Consider the following 26,175-nt stretch of genomic DNA (forward strand, 5'->3'; position numbering starts at 1 on the left):
TGTTGCAGTGCACACAATGATATAGCATATCCAATTGTCATTGCAACATTTAGAACAGTAAAATAGCATTTAGAACCATCCCAAGTAAAGATGTTACCATAAAACCAATGAAAAATTGAACTCAATAGTCATCAGACCATTCAAATTCATAGCAGTATTTTTAGTTATCATCAGGACAATCAGAGCAGCGCAATGGTATTCAGGACAGTATAAATAAAAATAATGAAGTACAACCATTGAAACAAAACACAAACATTCAGTATATTTCAAAATGAATATGGCAGTTTTCATTTATGCGATTGAGACACTTTAAAGTAAATCTTTACTGAGAACATTCCATTTAATCAATTCAAATCTACACCCCATGTGAATTGGGGAGTAAGCCCACCAATTGTTCCAGGTAGGAGATTTGTCCCCTGTATTCCTTATTCAATTTAGCCTATTCCAAGTCTATATACCTTGGAGTAAGTTAAGGACATTGTAAACCTGAACTTTTTTGATGGAATACTTCATACAGTTACAATTCCCATACAACTGGCTTGAACACATATAAAACCACCTTTCATGAAATCTAAAATTCATATTGTTATTACAGACTCACTATCAGAAGTTGCAGTTAGATGCTGGGGAGTTTACCATAAGGGTTTCTAATCTGGGAATACACGCATCATTTATGACAGTGGACTGGATTCACCAAAGCAACAGTGTACACCTGTACCCTTAGCATAGCAGATCATTCAAAAGTTGTTTAACCTTACATGAAAGAAAATTAAAACAAATAATAATAATAATAATAATAATAATAATAATAATAAAAGAGCAGCTGGGATGTTTTATAGTAATGTATTGGGATCTGCTGTAATATAGGTTAAGTTTAGGGAGCTTTTTCAGGTTGAATAGTGAAACACATTCTCTAGTCGTGTACTATAGGATATTTAATTTGTCCTTCAAGAATCCCCTCTGCTCCCACACAAACATATAACACATTTATCCATTTTATATATGTTTTATTTCAATTACTCTTTCTCATTGATTTTACTAGAATGCAATAATTGTATAAGTTGTCTATGAAAATGGCTTTATATAGGTTTTGTATATTATCTTGAATTTGACTCTTTTTTTTTTTATTATTATAGCTCTGAAGTCTGTTTTAATTTTATTTTAATAGTGCCAGATAATGCTGCCATATTATTTATTAGTGCAATGAAAATTAAGTATAGACTTGCCAGTTTTATCCATTGCTTGTTTTGTTTGTTTATAAATATATTTGTTTTTGCTGAACATGTTACTCCCACTACGCAAGTGGCCTCTTTTCAGGGAAGACCTGAGGTGGTATGTATTCTGAACAGCAGAAATTTGGATAGACCTGCAGGGAACATCCCCTACTCTTTTCAAATGATAATAATAGAGGTACAGAATAAGAAAAGTGTAATACGAAATAAGCAAGAAGAAATAATTAAAGGTGTAGTCAGGGGCGGCCCATGCTATTGGATTGCCAGACTGCAGCCCCCCAGCTGTAAAAAAGAAATAAAATAAAATAAAATAAAACAGAAAATAAAATAAAAAAAATGATTGCAAATAGCGGACCTTCGCGCATGTGCACTAGCAGCATTTCCGATATCCGGACTGCTGCTGAGACAGTCTGGAGCATGCGTAGACTGTCTCAGCAGCAGTCTGGATTAGGAAACATTCAAGAGCAGAGATCCCAAAAGTCTATGCAGTTACAGCTGCATAGACTGTCACTGGAAAGAGATCAGACTCGGACTGCAATGTTGGCAGGCTGGGAGTCTCGTCGGGGGAAGAACATCTCACAGGCTGTGGTGGATTTAATGCTCCAACAGATGTAGGCAAGGATGTAGTGCGCGGGCCGGCTTGTAGTGCTCCAATGACTGTGGATTTAATGCTGCAATGAAGGGATCTACATCTATCCAGGTAGTGTGTGTGTGTGTGTGTGTGTGTGATGCCCCAGGTGTTACATGGTGGTGGGTAGAGAATAAGGCTTGAACCCTGCACCTTGGGCCCAGGTGGCAAGAGCCTGAATTCCCTACCCACCACCATTTGTAAAAATGTTGCAGATTTTTCCCTCATACTTGTTCTGTTCCTCATAAAATCTGTGGTTTCTGTATTTTTGTGTCCTTGCAAAGCCAGTAGTGCATTGGTGCAGTGGTAGCATTGTTGCCTGACAGCTACATGTTCTCTGGTTTGATTCTTGGCTGGGGTGCCTTACCTTCTGTGTGGAGTCTGTATGCCCTCCCTGTTATTGTTTCCTCTAGTGTCCTCCCATCTTACAAACACATGTGTCTGTCTGGAGTGTTTCTCCCTGGGCCTCTGCTAAAAATTAGCTTTTGTTCCAAGTCAGACTTTCCTGGTTAACAAATGTTAAAAATGACACACATTTGAATATCAGACTTCATATTCTTCAGAAAGTGCATGGTAACACAAACACAAAAGCTTTTATTCTAGCAATTATCTAAGTGTATAAGATGGATACTTTAAATTTGTCCCTATTTTTGGGACTGTATTCCCCCATTATTGGCTTCATCCAAGTTTTGTGCTAAGGTTGAGAGCTATGGTAAGAACTGAATTCACTGAATATGTTTGGGGGCTATATTCCCCCATTACTGGCTTTGTCCGGATGTTTTTTGCTAATAGGTTGAGAACTATGGTGAGAACTGAATTCATTGAATGTTCGGGGGTTGTATTCACCCATTATTGGCTTTGTTCAGGTGTTTTGTGCTAAGAAGTTCACAGCTGTGCTATGGTGAGATCTGAATTCACTTTTAGCAAGTTGCAGTAAGTACAGAAAAAAGCTTTTACTCTGTTCCTTTCAATCTGTTTGTCATATAAAAGGTTGTTTAACAGATATCTATTAGGGTTTGTGCTGTAAAATGCAAAATAAAACTTTCAAATGAAATCTAAATCATCGCAGAAGTAAAGCAGTATGCACATTACAGTGTTTATGGTAAATGGGGCAAAATAACCAAGGAATGGGACATTGGAATGGCTGCAGGTGGGAGGCTCCATTCGACCATGATTTTGTGAGGGGGAGAAGCAAACTCAGACAGCCCCAGTTGAACTATACCTCTCAGTTGTCCATATGTTTGCAGAATTAATAGATATTTGCTTCTTATTTTTGGTTTGTTCCTCATAAAATTTGTGGTTTTCTAGTAAATCATTTAGGAATGAAGTCACTAAATGACAGACATTGAGTTTCAGATGTCATAACCTTCAGAAAAATGCATGCTAATGCAAAACCTGTTATTCTATCAACTGTCTTAAGTTTATTCAAGAGCAATTTTTAGTAGGGTTTGTATGTTCATAGGTTCATAGGTTCATAGGTTCATACTAGGCTATCTGCCCTAGGGCATTTATAAGCCTAGCCAGAGTATGTTTGGCTTTCGCCACCCATTTTAAATTAATTTTGCTATGCCCTTTTTCGAGGTTAGTATACTGTGCCTCTGTCTAACAGTGACACAGAAGTGATACCCGGGGTAAACCTATGATCTCCCATCCACTCATCAAGATTCCTCTTGAAGAGAGTCAATGAGGGACTCTGCCTAACCTGGACTGGGATTTTATTCCATAGTGAAGGGAGCCTCTGGGTTATAAATCTGTCCCTCCAGCATGTCCTATTTATTTCAGTGCTGAGGTTCAAGTCTCTCGAGCGTGTAGCTCGATGGGATTTGGATTTTTTGAGGTGCAGCATGTCCCTTAATTCCGGGTTGGACATGGCCTTATACGTCAGGCACAGGTCACCTCTGAGCAGTCGGTATGCCACTGAGTAGAGCTGGAGTTTCTTAAACCGGGCAGCATATGGCATCTGTTTGAGCCCTTTGATCCTCTTGGTGAGGTACTTTTGGTTCCCCCAATATATTTGGCCTTGTCCAGATTTCCTGCATTAAGAGGTTGAGAGGTATTTGCAAATCGCTTTGTAGAATTAGGAATATCCAAACCTCTCCATTGTCCCCAATTTTGGCTCAAAATGTTGCTTTCCCCTAATACTCCCTCCTCAAAATGACAATTTTGGAAGAAAACGTGGAGGGTTTACAATTATATATAACTATAATAATCAGAGTTATAGATTACTTTTATTTCAGAAATGCATGTAGATGCTCTTATTTTGTTAGCTGCTCAAGTTAACAGTGTTAATATTAAAAAGGTGTCCCTTATTTGACAGGTTCTCAGCTGTATTGTGTGGCAACTTTATATTTTTGCATCATATTTTGGTCTGTAAAATTGTGGTTTTCTGGCAAATTAGTGGCAAGTCATTAAAGATTGAAGTTAGAAAATAATGACATAGACATCTGAGTTTCAGATTTCATACCCTTCAGAAAATTCATACTAATGCAAGACCAACTACTGTTCTATTATCTAAGTTAATAAGAGCAATATTTAAAAATTGTCTTTATTTTTGGGCCTGTGTCCCACGTCTAGTTCTATGTATGGCTTTGTCCAGATTTCTTGCTCTGAAGTTGACAGGTATGAGTGTCAGAGCCATCACTGTCAGCCAGAGACATTTCAAATTGTGACATACTTGTTGCACCCTACTCCCCATTGTAGTGGCTCTGGATATGTCCAAGGAAGGCAAGGAGCAGTTATGCAGTGTAAGTGTGTAGAGTATTCTCCCATCCAAAGTAGACAACAAGTACGACCGTGGCTTTTCATCTGTCCTTGATTTTGCAGAATGTTCTGGTTTTCTGTCATATTTTTATACTGTTGATTTATGCTTCTTATTATTCAGGAAATGCATGCTGTCACAGTGCCCTGTTGCTCTGTTAAAGTAGCAATGATTTAATGACCATCAAGTAAGCTTGTCGGAGATTGTAAGATGCAAGAAAGCTTTAATAAGCATACTGTTAAAGAATTACCAGCATTGAAAGCCTTTTCTTTGTTGCCATGCTGAGAATATTTACATAACTAGATAATGCATAAGCCTTGGGTACTGAAATGCATATGACAGTATTTGTAATAAAAGGACAAGATTACGGTATTTTCAGAAGCTCATTACATTTGTTGGAGACTTGCAGTCATCTTTTGTTGGAGACTTGCAGTCATCTTTGCAGGCTTATCCGTAAACTAAACAGAATGCCAATCTATCATGTGTGGTCTATAACTTGTGCAGGAATCCTTTAAGCAATTTAACTTGAGCTTGTTTCTTGTTTGCTGTTCATTTTTTACTTTGATCATGTCTTCCCCATGAAACAAGTAGATAGTTGTGTCAGGCAGCAGTTCTTTTTTGGGTAAGAAACATTTTTACAAGTGGGGGTATCACAGAGATTGCTACTTTCAGCATGTTACTTGGTAATTTTATAAAGCTGAATATAAATTATAATTAGAACTTCAGTGCAAGGAGTAGTGGTTTGAGTTGAGTGCTGCTTGTTTTTTTGTACTTGATTTTGACTGGCATTCCAGTAATGTATTTAAAAAGTAATTTATTTTTTCATGCCTCACAACCTGTTTCCATCTGGATATTAAGTAAGTTGTCATGTAGCCAATGCATTGAAATATTTTTTCTTCTACACTTCATTTTGTCTTGATTGGACTCTTGTAATGACTGTTTGGCACCCAGGGCAGCGTATTTAATTAAAGTTCCAATTGTTGTGGTTTTGAGCATAGCTCCACCCCTTTCTAGTTGGCCACACCCCTTCCCATTGGCCCCACCCATTCAGCTGTCTCCTGCAGCCCTCCTTTAATTTGAAGTCGCCAGCCGCCACTGGGTATAGTATCTGGTTATGAAGCTATGCATGCACATAAACATATTATACAGGATATGGAAGAGGGTTAAAACATTTCTAAAGAGTGGATATTCTTTAGCAGAGTAATTAATATGTGAGTGGGTGAATGAAGGTATAAAATCACTGGAAATATGAACAAATATTATTAGACTTACTTGGAATAAGGGACAAAACTATGAAGCAAACTGGATACCCATATCGACTTGTAATATGGCTTATAAAATACTCGTGATTTTATGAATAAGAGAGGTAATTGGTGCTGGGGTACACAGGATGTAAGGAAAGGATGGTAGAGAAATTCTCATTATTGTTAAGGAAATAATAGAGGAAATTGCACAAAATCAAAGTAAACTGATTTCCTGGGACATTAAAATGGTATATGATAATACATGTAATTATCAGTTATGGAAACTTTTAAATTCATATGATAGTCCAGATAAAATAATTAGTTTTTAAAGTTAATTAAGAAAATATAATTACAAACACTTTAGTAAATGGTTGGTTAAGCAGAGAGCTTGAAATTAAAAGTGGGATTTGTTGGAGATGCCTAATGAGTATGTTGTTTATTTAGTTTGAAAATAAATCATCAAAAATACATTGACGAATTACTCAGGTACATGTAAAAAAAACTTTATTCCACCTAACTTTTATCACTTTTGTCACTTAATAGTAGTCAGATTTCTTCAGAAAGTAAAAGATAAAATCAAAGTTCTCATTTTGAAAGTTTACATTGTCACAATGTAAGAGGTAAGCTCCACACTTGCTATTTTAACTTAAAGTGATATCACCCATAAAATATTAAGAAATATATATATTGTATGTAAAGCTTAGTAAATTTTTGATACTACATACAAAGTATGTGAACTGTGATATATATATATATATATATAGATATATATATATATATATATATATATATATATATATATATATATATATCTAGTTACACTTCAAAACATCTAAAACTCATAACATCTAAATTCAAAACATCGAGACCACACCATCTAAAACCCAGAATATCTAAAACCCATAACATCAAATCTCACAACATTGAAACTTTCCATCACAACATTGAACACTACAAATCACATGAAAATAACATCCCCTCCACCTATAACAGCACCAAACTAACAAACACAGTTTTTCACCCTTCCCCCGATCCGAGATTGCACTACAGTGGGAAAAAGTTAATTTACTAACCCCACTGTATCACAATCACCATAAAGAATGTACACATAATGTCTATATCACTTACCTGCATGGCCTAAAAACCACATACAGAGTGGCAAAATAAATACTATATAAAATAGTATAAATTCCTACACTATATAAATAAAAACTATACAAATAAAAACTACAACATCTCATACTGATACAACAAGAATAACAGATTAAACTATGACATTTACATGTTTCATGATACACTATTCCATATTATACATTTTCGATTACGAAATTCGATGTTATGAGTTTTAGATGTTTTGGGTTTTAGATGATGTGGTCTCGATGTTTTGAATTTAGATGTTATGAGTTTTAGATGTTTTGCAGTGTATCTATATATATATATATATATATATATATATAGGTCTACCTCGACCCATGAAATTTACGTTTCTACAAAACGTAATTCAGCAAACCCTTTTTTGTGAAAGTGCATTTTTCCAAAAATGCACTTTTGTGAAAAAGCAACAAAGCGAACAGCAATGGAGATTGTTGCTTAGATCACGGCACAGTGGGGATAAGGGAATATTCCCTTTTCCCCACTGTAGTGCAATCTCGAAGTGAGAATATATAAGTAGTGGGGTGTGGGGGGAGCAGCCTCTCACATAGAAGGGGGCAAGGGGGCTTGCCCCTGCAGAAATGTGGTTAGTGTTGTGGGGTTTTGTGTGTGTCTAGTTTTTTTTGTTTTTGCTTAGTTTCTTTTTCTCGGAAAAGTGCATTTTCATAAAAATGCATTTTCAAGAAAAAGGAGTCACGAAATTACATTTTGTAGAGACATAATTTTGTTAATTGAAATGAGATCCATATATATATATATATATATATATATATATATATATATATATATGTGTGTGTGTGTGTGTACATAAAGCATTTTTAGAATTAACTCAAAGTGTGTAACTTCTTTAATTTTGAAGATCTTAAGTATAGTACACTGCTTATAGCTACCCTTTCATTCAGACTGGGCAGGCTTGTGGCATTCAAGTGCAATTGCCAATTCAATATCTTTTTTCTAAATGCACACTCCATGGACCACCGCTATTGTTCATCAGGATCTTTTTGATCACAAAAAAATAAATATTTTTGAAGTGTTTGCAAATGAGTATCTATATAGTGCACTTTTCACATCCTTCCTCAATGTCATAAATGTCTTCTTGAATTCTTTTTTGTAATTTTCTTTCATTTTTTCCAACATGGAATCCTTCACATGTCAAACAAGATGCTAGATCCACCACACCTTGACTATTACAGTCACATCTACCCCCACATGGAATGATTTTGTGATGTTCAAAACCCACTACATAAGGGCTGTCATTGATGTATCAACACCAAATTTAAAGCTTTTTGAGGAAATTAATACTATAATCAAAGAGTCATGGCAGTTTTAAGCCTTCTTACAAAGTACAAACTTTGACAAAGAGGTTTTATTTATTACCATCAGTGTGGCAGATCTTGTTATCTTTATATCTTACGATATAGGTTTAGAGTGGTTTGATAGTTTATTAGTGGGAAACCAGAAGGTTACTGACAGGGATGTGAGACTATTTACAGAGTTTATGGACAATATTTTAAACTCTAATTATGTATTTTTTGAAAATCAGTGCTTATGTCAATTGAATGAGGTGGTAATGGGTGCAGCAACCACACAAATTTATTCAAACATAGCCTTTACTATTAGGGAAAAAACTTTGTTTTCAACTCTGATCATTGAAAATACATAAAAATGTATGCAAGATTTTTGTATGATATTTTTATTTTATGGAGAAGACTGCTTACTAAATTCGTGGATTTTTTTTTTACTTGTTTAAATTCTACAGCTATTTTTTTAAAAAATTCGCAAAGTAGACAATCAAATAACTTTCTGTATGTGACAATATGGAAATATATAATAGAATGATGTACAAGTCCTCCAGTTATAGAAAAATGTGATGTACTCACCATAACGTTCCATCTGTGTTGCCCATTTTCATTCTTCCTCAGCATTTGGGTTCGGATGTGACTCAACTGTTACTACAGCTTGTGGTAACCATTAAGCTCTTGAGCTTCTGCCTCACCCATTATGCACCAGACTCTAACATACCTCAGATCTTAAAAAAGAGTAAACAGAGGCAAGGCTCCAGATTCTTCAGCTGATTTATTCACACAAACACAAGCTCTTTCACCAAATGCTTCTTCAGGTGTATATAAAGTGACACACACACCTGTACTTATATCAAACATTTAAAAATCACATGATTAAAAGGTTAAGAACATTTAAAGGTATACAGATACAATAAAAATGTAACCACAAAAAAATACATGGTATTTCCTATCTAGATAAAAAATGCACAAATACAATATCTAATTTATAGAGCACATGAACACATAACATATTCTATCTATGTAAGGGACTATTCTTCAGGATGGGTCTCATCGGTACATAGTCATTGAGGCCATGTCCTGCATTTGCTCTTAATCTGAGAATCCAGTTATCCTCTAAGTTCTCAAGTCTGAGTGCTAATATCACCACCCCTATGACCCTCATAACATCTTCCTAACACCATGAATTTGAAAGTATGTTGGTCATGCATCTCTTTAACATGTTTTGCTAGGGCATTAAATGGACTACCCTTCTTAATGTGATAAATGTGTTCCTTACTTATTCTAATCTAGCAAACAAGATCTGAGGTATAAAACAAACCAAAAAGTCCAACAGGTTCAAAGATTAGTACTAAGCTAACTGCCCTTGCAAGCCATTTTAAGCCTAGCCAATTATCCTTTGTGAGACTCAAACCCTGCATTTTGTGTTTGTAAGGCAAACACCTTAACCATTAGGCCACCCTCCCAACCCCAATATACAGCTGATAAGACATCTTGCCAAAGTTACTTTTGTAACTGATTTACCTAATTTGGAATCTGCAAAGAAGACAAATAGTTGGATTTTATAACTTCTTTTGTAATAAGTAGAAGCATAATTGTCTATAAACATCTAACAAGTGCAACATGTATTCTCCTTTATTTTCAAATTTTGGAAAGCAGACAGGTAGATTAATGGACTGGTTGATGTTAGATTCTGATACTACCTTATGAAGGAAAGAAGGGTTGGTTCATAGTGTTACTCTATCCCTATGAGAAATCAAATAGAAAGGTTTAGAGGGCAATGCTTGAAGTTCAGAAATTCTTCTAGCAGAGGGAATGGCCACTAGAAAGATGGTTTTCTAGGTCAGAAATTTAAGTTCACATTTTGCTGCTGGTTCAAAGGAAGAATGAATTAAGGCCTGCAGTACTAAATTCAAGTCCCATGGTACAGTAGGGTCTTTATAAGGTGGTCTCAACAGAGTGCCTCTCAAAAAACATCTTACAAAGCTTAGATGAAGCCAGGGAAGAATTCTCAAATCCAATATGGAAGTTAGAGATTGCTGCCAACTGAACTCTAATGCTTGAGGAGCTAGCTCCTTCACTGAAAACTGTTGCCAAAAATTCAAGGACACTGTACAGGGGCTGAAAGAGGGTCAATATGTTTCTGATGTGCCAAAAAAAACAAAGCTCTTCCATTTACTTCTGTAAAGTTTCTTCACAGAAGATTTATGGGAAGATAAAAGTATATGTTACACAGGGGAAGAGAGCATAGGTTCTCTGCCTATTAACGGAAGTGGAGAAACCATGCTGTCAGCTTCAGGTTAGAGATATCCGGTTGAATCATGCCCATCAGGTGAAATAGGAGGTCTGGAATTGGATCCAAAATACAAGGTGGGTAAAGAAGATGAGGCCAAAGAAAGGGAAACCAAATCTGTTGAGGTCCTTAAGGTGCAATGAGGATAACTTTGCTCTTCAACCTGGCAGCTTTCTGCAGAAATTTGAGGATCAAGGAAGTCAAGGGACAAAGACAGAGGAGACTGGGGGGCCAATTGTGGAGAAGACCATCCCTTGGTGATTCCCCCGCTGGAGGGATCAGGGTCAAAAAGCTGCAGCCCTTGTTGTTTAGGAGAGAAGCAAAAAGACTGGAGCAAGGCTGGCCCCATTGATGGAAAATTATTTCTGCCACTTTCTTGTTGAGGGATCACTCATGGGGTAGTAGAATGGACCTGCTCAGCTTGTCTGCTATCACATTGGACTTCCCTGGGATGTGCATTGCTAGCAGAAAGCAATTAGAAGAAATCACACATTGCCACACTTTGAGGACTTTTCTGCATAAGGGGTAAGACTTGGTTCTTCCTTGTTTGTTTATCTACAAGACTACCAACATATTGTCATTTTGAAATGCAATTGTCTGTGAAGGGTGATGTGACACCCATGCCCTGGCCCAGCAATCAAGGAGCTTCAATCCTCACCACTAACACCAGAGAGAGCATCTCATACAGGAGAAAGGATAACAAATACACACAGTAAAGTGCAATTTCCCTTAAGAGCACATGGAGATCACAGTCAGTCTTGGGCTGGTTGCTCCCGTGTTCTCCAGGTCCCCAATAAAACTCCCCACTGGCACAGCTATAAGGTCCAGATCTCAGCCTAGCTGGCAAGCTAACCTCCAGTACCCACTCCGTCCAACCAATGCTTCATGTCCCTGCCCAAGTAGCTGACACACACACACACACACACACACACACACACACACACACACACACACACACACACACACACACACACACACACACACACACACTTTGAGATAAGTATTTATACAACTTCACAGACACTCCTGGGAAAGGCTGACACAGATTCTTCAGCTGTGCTCCTATACCCAGGCTATACAGTAGTAATTACTGCCACCACCAGCTAATAATTATCAGCTACCCATAGGCCCTTAAAAGGGTGTCCAATAATTAATGTGCAATATTATTATCCAATTGGTAAGTGTGACTAAACAGTCTTAAGGCTTATTAGAGTGGCTTTGTACAATAAACTCTATAAATATGCAATGTACTCTAGAGCTTAACTTATCTCTACATAACCAGTCACAGTTGAAAAGGGTTCAAAAATATTTAATAATAAATACTAAAAACACAAGACAATACTACTACACCACAGTACCATTCAAGAGTTCAGAGATCACACAGAATCTTAAAGCAATGCAGTAGGAAAGTTCAGATCTGAATACAGAAAAAACACTTAGTCTAATCTTTATAATTCCTGGCTATTGCTATAAGAAAACATACTTCTAAAGTAATTTACTTACATAGAGCATAGGCACTGCTAAGTTGGATAGTCAGACAAAAATGCTTACAGTGTCTCTCAGAGCAATAATTTTTAAAATCACTAACAAACATTTCTGCTGGGCCTCCCAGATTACATCATTTTTACACTTAGGTTTCCCAGTATACACATTACATCATTTTGACACTTAGCCCGGGGTTCCCAGGCCAACAGGCTACATTATTTAGCAAGCTAGCACCTGCTCAGGAAGCTACAACAATAAAAGAAACTTCACATGTACACTCTAGTAATTATTCATTCAGTTAAAACAATAGAACAAATGTGCTAGTCCATAAAGACTGACTCTAAGCTCTAGAGATCAAAGAACATACAAAACATAATCTTAATTTCAAAGAACAGATGTGAAATACTTGACTTAGTTTTGCTTACAGCAGATGGCAATGTTGCTACAATCTTGAAGTTCAACATTTTAGTATTTTCTTTCATTTAAGAAACAAGCCTGTATTTTACATTTATATTTACAAATGTCAGAATTATATATCAGATTCTATCTGAGTAGGCTGGCAGCCTTTAGCCATCTCTACCAGTATTCACATTCCTGCCCCCCCCCAGAGAACTCAAGCTTGTTTTCAAATGACCCTTGAGAAACACCGCTTGAGAGGGTCAAGTCTATCTAAGTATACCTTACCCCATTCCCTGTCTTGAGAGCTCATCTGCATTGGCATTGCTACTCCCACTGCAGTGCTGCACTGACATGTATGCTTGCAACCCCAAGCTCCATCTTAGCAACTTGGCATTTTGCTGGCTGGCTCTGTTTAACCATGTTAGAGGGTTGTGATCTGTCATAACAGTGAATTTTCTTCCATACAGATATGGCTGACATTTCTGCAATGCCTACACTATGGATAGACATTCCTTTTCTACAGCTGCATAGCATTCCTCCCTGGGTTGGAGCCTATGACTGAGATAAACCACTGGGTGCTCTTCCCCCTCTGAAGAAATCTAGCTACATACAGCCCCAACCCCATGGTTCAAATCATCCACCTGCACAATAAATTATTTGCTGTAATCTGGACTGGCTAACACAGGGGGTCCTCCCAAAGCTTCTTTAAGCTTCTGGAATGCCTGCTCACATGCTGGGGACCACACTACCTTATCTGGCCTATTCTTCCTTGCCAGTTCTCTGAGGGGAGCAACTATGGTACTATAACTGGGGATGAACTTTCTGTAGTACCCTGCTGTCCCTAAAAATACCCTCACCTGCTTTTTAATAACAGGTGCAGGCCATGCCTGAATGGCTTCCACTTTGGCAGGTTCTGGTCTTATCTTACCACTCCCAACTCTATGTCCTAGGTAGGAGACCTTTGCCATACCCACCTGACATTTGCTCGACTTAAAGGTCAACCCTGCCCTCTGTAGTCTGTCCAGCACCTCCCTGACATGCTGAAGGTGCTCTGGCTAGGAATGGCTGTAGATAGCTATATCATCTATGTAAGCAAGGGCAAACCCTCCTGCTCCTGATAAGATATAATCTACCAGCCTCTGGAAAGTCCCTGGGACATTGTTCATCCCAAAGGGCATCTTTGTGAACTCATACAAGCCAAAGGAAGTCACAAATGCTGACTTCTCTCTAGCACTGGGAGTCAAAGGAACCTGCCAGTAACCCTTGATAACATCAATGGTTGTAAGATACTTAGCCCCACCCAGCTGTTCTAGGGCCTGATCTGTCCTAGGCATGGGGTAAGCATCCGACTCTATGTGACTATTTAATTTCCTGTAGTCCATGCAGAACCTGGTGCTGCCATCCTTCTTTGGCAACAGCACCACTGGGCAGGCCCAGGGACTGTTGGACTCTTGAATCACCCCTAGTTCCAACATCTGCTGTACCTCTTCCCTCAGGGTATGTTTGACACTCTCAGGCACCCTATAAGTGGCCTGCCTAATAGGCCTTTGGGGTCCTGTATCCACCTGGTGCTGCACCAGGTGGGTGCACCCTGGTTTCCCAGTGAACATGTCCCGAAATTCCTGCAACACTGCTCGGATTTCTCGAACCTGGGTAGTAGATAGCTGCTGGGATATTGCTACCCCTTCCACTGAGGTATCAGCCCGAGCCTCACTGAAGAGATCAGTCCCCAGAGCTCCCTCAGACTCCTCCTGCAATCCACTGCAAATGCTCAGCACAAGGGTCTCCCTATCATGGTAAGGTTTCATCATGGTACAATTTGTGCCCCTGCCATTTGCCTACCAGTTCCACCATGTAGTTAACATCACTTACCTTTCTTACCACCTTGTAGGAACTGTCCCAAGTTGCTTGCAGCTTGTTGTGTCTGACAGGAATGAGAATCATTATCTGCTGCCCCACAGCATACTCTCTAGCTCGAGCATTCCTGTCATACCATACCTTCTTCTGTTGTTGGGCTTCTGCCAGGTTCTCCTGGGCTAAGCCTATGAGTTCCCTGAGCCCTGAGGTTTAGGACATATGCCACAACAGACTCCTTGTGAGGTTCACACTCACCTTCCCACTCATCTCAAATTAAATCTAGAGGTCCCCTCACCCTATGCCCATACAGCAACACAAAGGGTGAAAACCGTGTGGATTCCTGGGGAACCTCTTTGTAAGCAAACAACAGATGGGGCAAATATTTGTCCCACTCCCTCTTAAACTGATCTTCAAATGCCTGTAGCATGGACTTGATTGTAGAGTTTAACCTCTCAACAAGACCGTTAGTCTGGGGATGGTAGGGGGTGATCTTTATGTGCTTCACCCCACAGTACTTCCACAGACAAGCCAGCAGGTCTGACATGAAATCTGCACCTCTGTCAGACAGTATTTCTTTTGGGAAACCTACCCTGCTGAATATCTTTAACAAAGCATTTGCCACCTTCTCTGCCTCAATGGAGGACAAAGCCACTGCCTCAGGGTATCATGTAGCATAATCTACTACCACTAGGATATACTTTTTCCCTGTGGAACTTGTGGTACTCAGAGGACCCACAATATTCATAGCTACCCTCTGAAATGGCTCCTTAATCACAGGCAAAGGCATCAAAGGAGCTCTCACCCTGTCTCCTGCCTTGTCTACCTTTTGGCACTGCTCACAGGTCCTGCAGTATCCTGTTACATCTCTGGAAATTCCAGACCAAAAGAAGTTCTGCATAATACACCTCTTTGTATGTTTTATGCCCATATGACCTGCAAAGAGAATATCATGGGCTATGGCTAGAAGCACCAGATGGTAAGGCTGTAGCCACTACCACCCGCTATATCCTCTCACCTTCTAGCCCTCCCTCAGGGGTCCACTCTCTGTATAGTAACCATTTGTCCCAATATACTGATTCCCCCTTTCCTTGAGAATCAGGTACTGCCCTAGTTACCTGCCTCAGGCCTTGCAATGTAGGATCTGAGAGCTAAGCCTGTATCAACTCTCTCCTTGTAACCCTTCCCAGCTCCCCTTCCACAGGAAGTCTGGCATCCTCTGACAGTGGTGCCTCACTGTCATCCTGGGTACTACTACTCATCTCTACCTTTGCAGTTACCCTGTCCAAGGGAACATCAGTACCCACAAGCAGCTGTGGCTCACATTCAGTCTCACTGCTACAAAGTGGTTCCCTCCCTGATGTAACCATCTCAGCAGTCCTGTCTGCAAGTATGCAGTCTGTCTGGGTCTCCCACAGACTACCAGACCCACATGCTTGTCTCCTAGCCTCACTGCTTGTAACTGCATAAGTACATGGTACTGCCTCATCCAAATCCTTCCCTTTCAGGACATCTGCAGAATGGTAGTTTAGTAACCCTGTTGTCTCAGGACAACCTACGACTGGCATTTTGTCTTTACCACGTACTGGCTCCCTCACCTTTGGTTCCTCACCTGTATGCCACATGGCCCCACTGGTTGCATTCAAAATATTTAACCCTAGCTCCTGGACATGTACCTAGACTAGTGGCTTCCCTGGCTACTGGCAGATTCTGTTGTGGCAGTCTGTGCTGCCCACCATGGGTTTCTTTAGACCCATGAGCAGTACTGGGGGTCCCCTTCCTGTGCAGGGCTGCCCTGCTTGCCAGGTATAGGTCTCCCTTCTTCCCCAACTCATCTGAAGTAGCACATTGTCTATCAGCTAACCAGATCCCCATGTCCTCAGGCAAAGTGCTAAGGGCTTGTTCCCTCACCAAAAGGTCTGCCAGTCCTTCAAACGTGGTGACCTGACATCCACTCAGCCAGCTATGAAAATAAGTGCTCAGTTCAGCAACATATTCACACACACTTTCATTTGCCTTCCATCTATGCTCATGAAACTTTTTCCAATACATTTCAGGTGTTAGCATAAAACATTCTAAAAGACATTTTTTACAGCAGTATAATCAAAACAGACAGCGTCAGTCATTTTTAACAAAAAAAAGTTACAGCTTTCCCATGGAGTAAGGGGGTCAGGAACCGTACCCAAGCCATTGGTCAACACTATACTGTTTGCATACCCTCTCAACAAATGAATGAAACTATCAAAATTATCCCCCACTTTATATTGCGGAAGAAATTTACTGACCTGTTGTGCTTCTGGGGTCCAGTTACTCCCTTCCTCAGTACCTCCATGACTCTGGCGAAGAGTCAGCATTTCCCTCTCATGCCTCTTCTGATGCTCCTTTTCTTCAGCTTCTATCTCCAAATGCCTGGCCTCCAACTCAAGTCTCTTTAGCTCCAGCTGGATGTTTAAGTCCACTGCAGAAAGTTTGAGCTGTCCATTCTCCAAGGATATTGTATCTCTACTGCCAGTCTGATTGCACTTCGCAGAAAGGTTGAACTGCCCATTCTCCAAGGATATTATATCTTCACTGCCAGTCTGATTGTCTTCCTGGATGCTGTTTTCTGATGCACCTGTAATCAAGGCTGCAATCAGGTCGGCCTTAGTCAGGTTTCCATGCACCAGTCCCCTAGCCTGGCACATCTCCACCTACTGGCTCCTTGTCAGCTTTCCATACTCCTCTGCTGACATGCTGCCTGCTCACCCTGACTAACTAAGCTAACAAAATAAATAAAACAATTGTGATCTGAACTCTGAGTATTCACTGCATGGCTGTTTTAGAGTACAAAATACCTTCAGAGATCACTGTACATAAACTACAGGATTCACTCTACCCACACCACTACAAGCGAATTAGTATTTGCCAACTAATTAATATGTGATGTGGATATCCCACTAATGCCCACCAATTAGTATGTGTAGTGGATCCCACCACTGCAAACCAACTAATACGTGAGGATATCTTATCCCATCATTGCCACCAATTAGTATGTGATGCCAGTGCCCTGGCCCAGCAATCAAGGAGCCTCAATCCTCACCACTAACACCAGAGAGGGCGTCTCATATAGGAGAAACAATAACAAATACACACAGTAAAGTGCAATTTCCCTTAAGAGCACACAGAGATCAGTTAGTCTGGGGGCTGGTTGCTCCCTTGCTCTCCAGGTTCCCAATAAGACTCCCCAATGGCACAGCTATAAGGTCCCGACCTCAGCCTAGCTGGCAAGCTAACCTCCAGTACCCTCTCCATCCAACCAGTGCTTCATGTCCCTGCCCAAGTAGCTGACACATACATACACACACACACACACACACACACACACACACACACACACACACACACACACACACACACACTTTGAGATAAGTATTTATACAACTTCACAGACACTACTGGGAAAGGCTGACACATATTCTCCAGCTGTGCCCCTATACCCAGACTATACGATAGTAATTACTGCCACCACCAGCTAGTAATTATCAGCTACCCAAAGGCCCTTAAAAGGTTATCCAATTATTATTGTGCAATATTTTATCCAATTGGTAAGTGTGACTAAACAGTCTTAAGGCTTATTGGAGTGGCTTTGTACAATAAACTCTATAAATATGCAATGTACTCAGGAGCTTAACTACATAATACACAAACCAGCTACAGTTGAAAAGGGTTTAAAAATATTTAATAATAAATACTAAAAACACAAGACAATACTACTACACCACAGTGCCATTCAAGAATTCAGAAATCACATAGAAACTTAAAACAATACAGTAGGAAAGTTCTGATCTGAATATAGAAAAAATACTTTGTATTTTCTTTCATTTAAGAAACAAGCCTGTATTTATATTTACAAATGCCAGAATTATGTATCAAATTCTATTTGGCTAGGCTGGCAGCCTTCACCCATCTCTACCAGTCTTCACAGGAGATAGTCTTGGAATGCTTGCAATGCTAAAAACACTAATCTCATTTCTAGGATGTTGATATGCATATTAGCTTCTTTAGGGGACAAAGTGCCTTGGAGTGGTTTGTCCAGGAAATGCTCCCCCCACCCAATCTGGGATCCACCGTGGTCACTATGGCCTTGGGCTGAGGAATAATAAAAGGACAGCCTTAAAGAACTTGATCTGATCGAATCCACCACCAAATATACCTTTTGCAGGCCTGAGTGATTTTTATTTGGACCGACATGTTGATAAAGAATCAGCCAAAGAATTGCTAGTATCCACTGAAGAATCCCCATGTGGAATCCTGCTAGGGGAATGAAAATTATGGCTGCTGACATTGATCTGAGGGCTTGTAGAATCAGCTGTGCTGAAATTGTTGTACTGTGAATAATCTTCTTGATCTGGAATCTGATAATTTGTACTCATGTAGGAGGACGAGAAGCTGTTACTGATGCCATGTTCCAAAAAGAGCAAATTCCAAACTGGAAAAACTCCCTCCTTAGCCTCAACAAGCAAATTAGATCACTAGTGATAACCTCCAAGGCCAATTATGAATCAAAACCAGCCTTCATAACAAAGGGAAACTATAAAATCTACCTTAGTTACATCAGGAACCTCTGTGGCAAAGCCCAGGTATGTTCCAAATTAGTACTTAACAGTATCACTTATACTGATCCTGTTGACTTAGCCAACCTGCTAGCAGATAGGTTCAGTGCAGACTTTATTCCCCTGTCCCCTCAAAGGCCCTTTTGACATCCCTGATACTTGTCCCACACCTCACATCTCCATAGATCAAGTGTTACAGGCCCTATCCAAGGCAAAAAACACAGCTTCCATGGGACCCTTGGATATGGGTATCCCAGGATGTATTCTGCACCATCTCCAGCAAGAACTGGTTTTGCCACTTAGCACCCTATTCAACCACAGCTTAAGTACAGGCTTCATTCCAACAGAGTGGAGAACTGCCATTGTTATCCCCTTGCACAAAGGTGATGCCACTACTGACCATGGAAACTATCCCCCATTAGCTTGACAAGTCTGATCTGTAAAACCATAGAGCGTATTATTATGGATCTCATAATCAAGGACATAGGCAATCTCCAAGCACTTGACTCCACCCAGTTTGGATTCATCAAGGATAGATCTTGCCTGTTGAACCTGTGGACTTCTTTGAGACTGTCACCAAGGCCCTGGATGAGGGAAAGTCAGTACATACAGCTTACCTAGACTTGACCAAAGCATTTGACCCCCCCCACTCAGGCATCATTGAAAAGCTAACACAACTTGGTGTAAACCCCTATCTCATCGGGTGGGTGGCCAACTGGCTCATAAACAGGACCCTCAAAGTCAAAATAGGCACCTCCACCTCTGATAGCAGACCTATCACTAGTTGAGTTCCCCAGAGATCTGTGCTGGGAGCCCTACTGTTTGGCATCTATTTCTCAGAGGCCCAGGCAAAAACAAAAGGCCTGTGGCTGACTAATTTTCTGGATGACTGTAAGTTGGGTGCTGTCATTGACTCCCCAAATGATGTTAACATACTGCAAGAGGGTCTCACAGCAACTAATGACTGTTGCCAAAGTCATGGCCTCAAGCTAAATATAAAAAAAGTATCATCATACCATTCGGCAAAAACACAACCTTTACTGATTACCACATCAATGGCAACCCCTTAGGCACACAATCTGTGGTGAGAAACCTGGGCATTCAGGTTGATAACAACCTCACATTCGACCATCATGTAGTGGCAGTGGTCAGAAAAGCCTTTTACATGGTTCATCTCATAAGTAAAGGGATTGCATACAGAAAAAAAGAGATTTTTACCTCTCTATACTCCTTCATCATTAGACCAATAATTGAGTATAATGCCCCATTTGGCATGTACCTCTCCAAATATTTGCACTGACTGTTAAAAATACTGAAATACCTCACAAAGAGATTTCATAGCCTCCAACACCTGTCCTTTGCAGACAGACTCAAATCACTATCACTATACTTGGTATTATATAGATTGCTCAGGGGTGATCTGTGTCTTCCCTACAAGGCAATCTCAGACCCTGCCTACTAGAGATGCTCTATATGCATAAGTCTAACTCCTCATGCACTGCCCACTCAAAAGTCCTGAATCTAATATGCAAAATCAACAAAACCTGTTGGAGAGACATGTTTGTCTCCCAGAGGCTACCCCATCTCCGGAATAGACTTCCCATAGATGTCAAACAGAGCACCTCACTGTCCCTCTTCAAGCACAACCTTGATGAGTGGATGGGAAACCACAAATTTGTCACAGGGGTTCCACCTGTGTCCCTCATTGACAGAGCTGACAGGTGCTGACAGAGGTTTCTTTTTGGGGATAAACTTGGCTAGGCTTGTAAGGGCCCCAGGGCCATTAGCCTAGTAACCTCCTATGATCCTATGTTGAAAACTGTTCCTATAAACTCCAGTATCTGAAAAGGTTGTAACTGATATTTGCTGCAATTTATGGTAATTCCTAGAAGGGAGCAAGTTGGGAGTATCTGATTTCTTGCTGTTATGAGTAGATGCCTGGTCAGGGTGGTAATGAGCCAGTCATCTATATATGGAAACACCCAGAATCTCTGCAGTCTCAAGTGAGCTGCTACCACTGCCCCGCATTTGGTGAACAGCCTGGGGGCTGTGTTGAGACCAAATGACAGGGCTCTGAACTGTGAATGACTGGCTCTCAGCTGGCAAGCATAAGTACCTTTTGGACTGTCTGTTCATTTTTACACATGCATCTTGAAGGTCTATTGACCACATGCAGTCATCCTTACCAAAAAGGGCAAAATGGACTGAACCATGACCAACCAAAACTTTGCGTGTCAAACTGATTTGTTCAAGCTGCTGAGATCCAAAACTGGTCTCCAGACCCCTATTTTCTTTAGCACTAAAAAGAATCTTAAGTTAGTTCTGGATTCTATTTGGTATGGTGGGACCTCTTAAATGACACTTTATGCTAGCAACTTTTCAATATGTAGTGCTGCTGTTTTCCTCTTATTGGATGGAACATTTAAGAAACTTGCATGAGGATGGAGGGGAAAGGGAAAAGAGAATGATATAATCTTTAGATGTGATCCTCTGCACCCATGTGTCTTTTTGTGATGTCCAAAAGGCTCGCTGGTGCAGAGATAAATGACCCCCGACTGCCTCTAGAGGGGGCTAATTGGCCCTTCTTTGTGGAGCAGTGATAGCGTCTGTCAGAGAAAGAATCTCTAGACCCTTGGTTTTGCAGGCCACCTCTGCCATGTGGGCGGAGTCTTCTGTTTGAGTTCCTGCCTCTGCCTTTGGGGGAACTACCGACACGTGGATCTTAGAAAGGACCCTGGGATTTTTTAACCACATTTTCATCCTCCTCATTGGTTCCTAGAGAAGGTACTTTGATGGATCGAATAACATACTCCCGCAGCAGACAGAGTATGTCCTTCACTTTGGGACTGAATAAGGAGGTTCTATCAATGGATGCATTGACAAAATAGGACTTGAAGGGCTCCACAGTCACACAAGCGCATCCAGGCATGCATCTTAATGGAAGTGCTTAAACCCACTACCCTTGCGGTACTCTCAGCTGCATGAGAGATAAACTCATGGATAAGTTTGAAATGGACTGTATGGTCACCAACTGTGAGGACACAGAAGCCTGAGTCTCTGCAGTAGTGGTCTCTGAAAGAGATTTTGACAGTTCTTTTATCAAATCTCTTTGTAATCTTGTGAAATGTGCCAGGTAGTTCAGTGACCTAAGAGGGAAGGTTGCTGAAGCACACATACACTTCCCAAATCTGTCCAAAGCCCTATACTCCCTGTTAGGGGGATGGACAGTAGAACTCTGTTTCACAAGTTCCTTCTGATTGATTGCCAGTGGTCCCATAATGTGATCCAGTCTCTTGGGGATAGGTTCAACTGAGTTAGGCTCCTTCCACGCCCACTTAGAGATCAAATCAATGAGCTCATCAGTGAGCAGGGTTATCCACTCGGTAGATGGGCCAGATCCAAACACCTCCAGGAAACTGATTCCTTTGAAGGATTGTTGGAGGACCAAACACCTCTTTGTTTAAGGATCTCTAGGATGTCTCCAAATGAGGTGTCTTTGGGTGGTGATCTTAGGGATCTTTCCCCTTCAATGAAATTGGTATCTTCAGTGATTGATTCCTGTTGGGAATCTAAGTGCCTTTTTTTGCACTTTCTTTTCTGAGGTACTTCTTTGGTGGGGTGCTCCAGAGAAGTATCAGAAGAGATGGTGATACCCTGCTGGGTAGCCTGGACAGTTTAGGCTGGCTGTCCCTGTGGAGTCAAATGTTGAGGCTCATGGCACAGAGACACATACAGAGAAAGATCTCTCCACCACCTCAAAAGCCAAACCTCCCAGGCAGAAAGAAGGCAATGGAGCCAAGAAACCCCACACCCCCCCATTGGCTCCATCTGGCCTGCACTCCACTTGAGGCAGAGGTCAGAGCCAAGCTGTCCAGTTTTGAGGCTCCAAAGGGCACCTCCATCAACTTCAGAGTTGACGTCAACACCTTGGATCCGGCATGGGATGGTATGGCTTTGAGAATCATCTGGCTCCAAACTCGTCAGAAATGGAGCACTCAAAGAAATCCTTGGGGGGGGGGCTAAAGTTAAAAATATTCTAGGATCTGACCCAGACAGTCTCTGCAAACTTAGATCCAGGGGCTCCGAAACAGAGTGTCAGATCAGTGAAGGGGCCAATGGAGGAGAGGTAGAGCAAACCAAGGCTTCCTAACCTAAAAGGGTAGAAGCTGCGAGAATGCTCATCCGTATCTGCACCAAGAGAAATCTCATCATTCTATCCAGATCGGTTTTGGTCATACTCCTGGAAGAATGACAGGAGGCTAAAGAAGGAGATTTTGAATACTGTATTTCCATAAATGGGGATGGGACCCTAGATGGCACAAGGTCAATGCTTGGTGAATAATGAGTCCTTGGAAGAATCTCTGGATCCAATGTACTCAGATCTGAAGAAGTTTTTGTAAACTCCAAAACTGACTTTGAGACAAAAACCTTAGGATCTGTCTTTTGCTTCTTTTTAGAAGGTTCTGTCGATGATGGCATGGAAGATCCAGACAGTCTCGGGGACTTTTTTGAAGTTTCTTTCGATATAGTTTTGAGGGGTTGAGCCCCAGTAATCACCATAAAAAACAGAAGGCAACAAACCTTTTAAGATAAATTTGTTTTGGAATATGCAATAGCTTGCTGGTGAAAATCTTTACATATGGAGCAGTCTATGTTCAAGTGGTCTGTGCCCAGGCAATATACACATAAATTATATGCACCTCAGAGGGGAAGCTTATGACCATGTTTTTGTCATTTTTTAAAGACCAAAAGGCCTGCTTCAGACATCTTCAAACATAGAAATAAAAATATCGAAAGAAAACATTTTTTGTTCTATAAAGGAGAAGGGGAAATAAGGGCAAGGGAGAAAAACGTACCAACAATGGTACACAAGAGGACATTAACAGTGTAAAAAAGTTAAATAGAAAAATGGCAAATAGATACTAGAATACCAGCAATGCTATATATAAGTGATACACTAAGTATAGAAAAAATATAAGGATGGGAAAAATAGAACTATAAGACAAGATAAATTGGCTTTTCTGAAAATAAGCTCGAGAGCTGAGATGACCGGATCTATTTCACTAAACTCGCAAACAAGATCTGGGGTATGTTAGGAGGTGGTGCATTATGGGTAAGGAAGAAGTTTGAGAGCTTTACAGTTACCACGAGCTATAGTAATGGCCAGGATGGATCCAAAGATCTGACCCAAACCCAACTATTGTGGAATGAATGAAAAGTGACAACATCAGATACAATGTTTTCATATACATACCTCCACTTTTCAAGTTGCCACCTGTATAAATAAAAGTTTTCTATTCTGAGGAGTCAGTTTATCCTTTTTATCATGACTAATGTTAGATGATTTAATATTCAAACAAGAATGCCAATTGGTAAAGGAGATGTTTAAACAAAGGCAATATCCCATTGATCTTATATTAAAAGCACTTCAAGAAGTGTATGAAGTGAAGAAAGTGAGATTTAAACTACTAATTTTAAGTGATCAAACATTTCAATTTAAGTCAACTGCTTTTTCTGATGGTGGAAAACCACATTCCTTAATGACCTCATACTCTGTAGATTATAAAGCAAATAAAACAATTTATGAAAAGAACTGTAATACAGAATTTGATCAAGAAATTAAAAGCAAATTATTTGCCAAAATAGATATTATTTATAGTAAAAACAGGAATTTAATATAATTATTTGAGAAAAAGAGGGAATTCTGTAATCAACAAACATAGGATTATGAAAAAATGTGGTTCCTGCAAACGGTGTAGCTACAGCAATGATAACCCTTATGTAGTTGTTTTCGGACAGTATAAAACTATTCCATGTGGGGATAGATGTGACTGTTATAGTCAGGGTGAAGTATATCTAGCATCCTGTTTGACATATGAGAGATTCTATGTTAAAAAAAGGAAATCACAAAAAAGTCTACCAATAAGAGGAAGGATGTGAGAATCATACTTTACAGACAATTAATTGCAAAAACTTCAAAAAATATTTATTTTTTCTGAGTACAAAGGTTGCAATGGACAATAGGGGTGTTACACTGAGTTTGCATTTAGAACAGAAAGAACTGGGAGGAAAATTATGCTTGAATACCACAATTTCTCCTAGTTTGAAGGAAAAGGTGGCTATAAACATTTAGTATACTTGAAATCTTCAAAACTGTAGAAGTTAGAAGTTATGAGTTAATTCAAAAAACTATATTTTTATAAACACTTCACATAAAATTTTATTTATATTTTTAAGTTTTGATATAGTTTATTTACTTTGTATTTAGTATTTGACATTTAGTAAGATTTACATACAATATAAACATTTCTTAATATTGTTTTTGTGATGTCACTTTAAATGAAAATATCCAGTAAGGAGCTTATGTTTTTACACTGTGATAATGTTAGTTTTTAAAACGAGAGCTTTGATTTTATCTATGAGTTTCTAAAGAAGTCCGACCACTATTAGGAGCTGATATCAGTAAAAGTTAGGTACAATAAAGTTGTTTATTTTTCCATGTGACAGAATAGATCATCATTACATTTTTCAATTCTTTTGGATTGGATGTATTATTGCATTATTGCAAAGCTGTTATTTTGGCTTCTCAATTTAGAAATAAATGTTGAAGAAAAAATACAAAGGAATTATTATGAGGTAAATTAGATTTAAAGAGACAGTGAAATTGCCTATAATTATGTGTCGTGCAGATGATGTTGTCATAATAGTTATAAACAAGTCATGGGTTAAGTGTTGGTTTTCTTCTGAGGATGGTTGGATTACATTAAAATAGCAAAACAAAAGTAAACAATTTGAAAAAACAAAGAAAATAGGTGGTGCGTATAAATATATATATATATATATATATATATATATATATATATATATATATGTGTGTGTGTGTGTGTGTGTATACGCTCAAAAACATCAGGTACACGGTGAGGTGTGTGCATGGACCTGCACTCTACACCACTACACTGCATCCAGCACCAACAAAACAATCAGATACCCATATAGGTATAAAAGTAAAAAAATCAATAATAAAAAAACTCCAATTCGGGAAACGGCAGTATAACATCCACGTAGTTTATTGTCCAACTCTCGCCTATGCATACACAAACCTAGGTTTCACCCACTGGCGTGACACACACTGATGATTACAGTGGGCGAAACCTAGCCCCCCACAGCCCCCATAATTTTAAAATACCAACTCCAAGATCGCACTACAGTGCAGGAATGGAAATCTTTCCATTCCACA

This window comes from Protopterus annectens, chromosome 14.part0 (genome assembly GCF_019279795.1).
Source record: "Protopterus annectens isolate FY-2018-M chromosome 14.part0, PAN1.0, whole genome shotgun sequence".
NCBI classification, from domain to species: Eukaryota; Metazoa; Chordata; order Ceratodontiformes; family Protopteridae; genus Protopterus; species Protopterus annectens.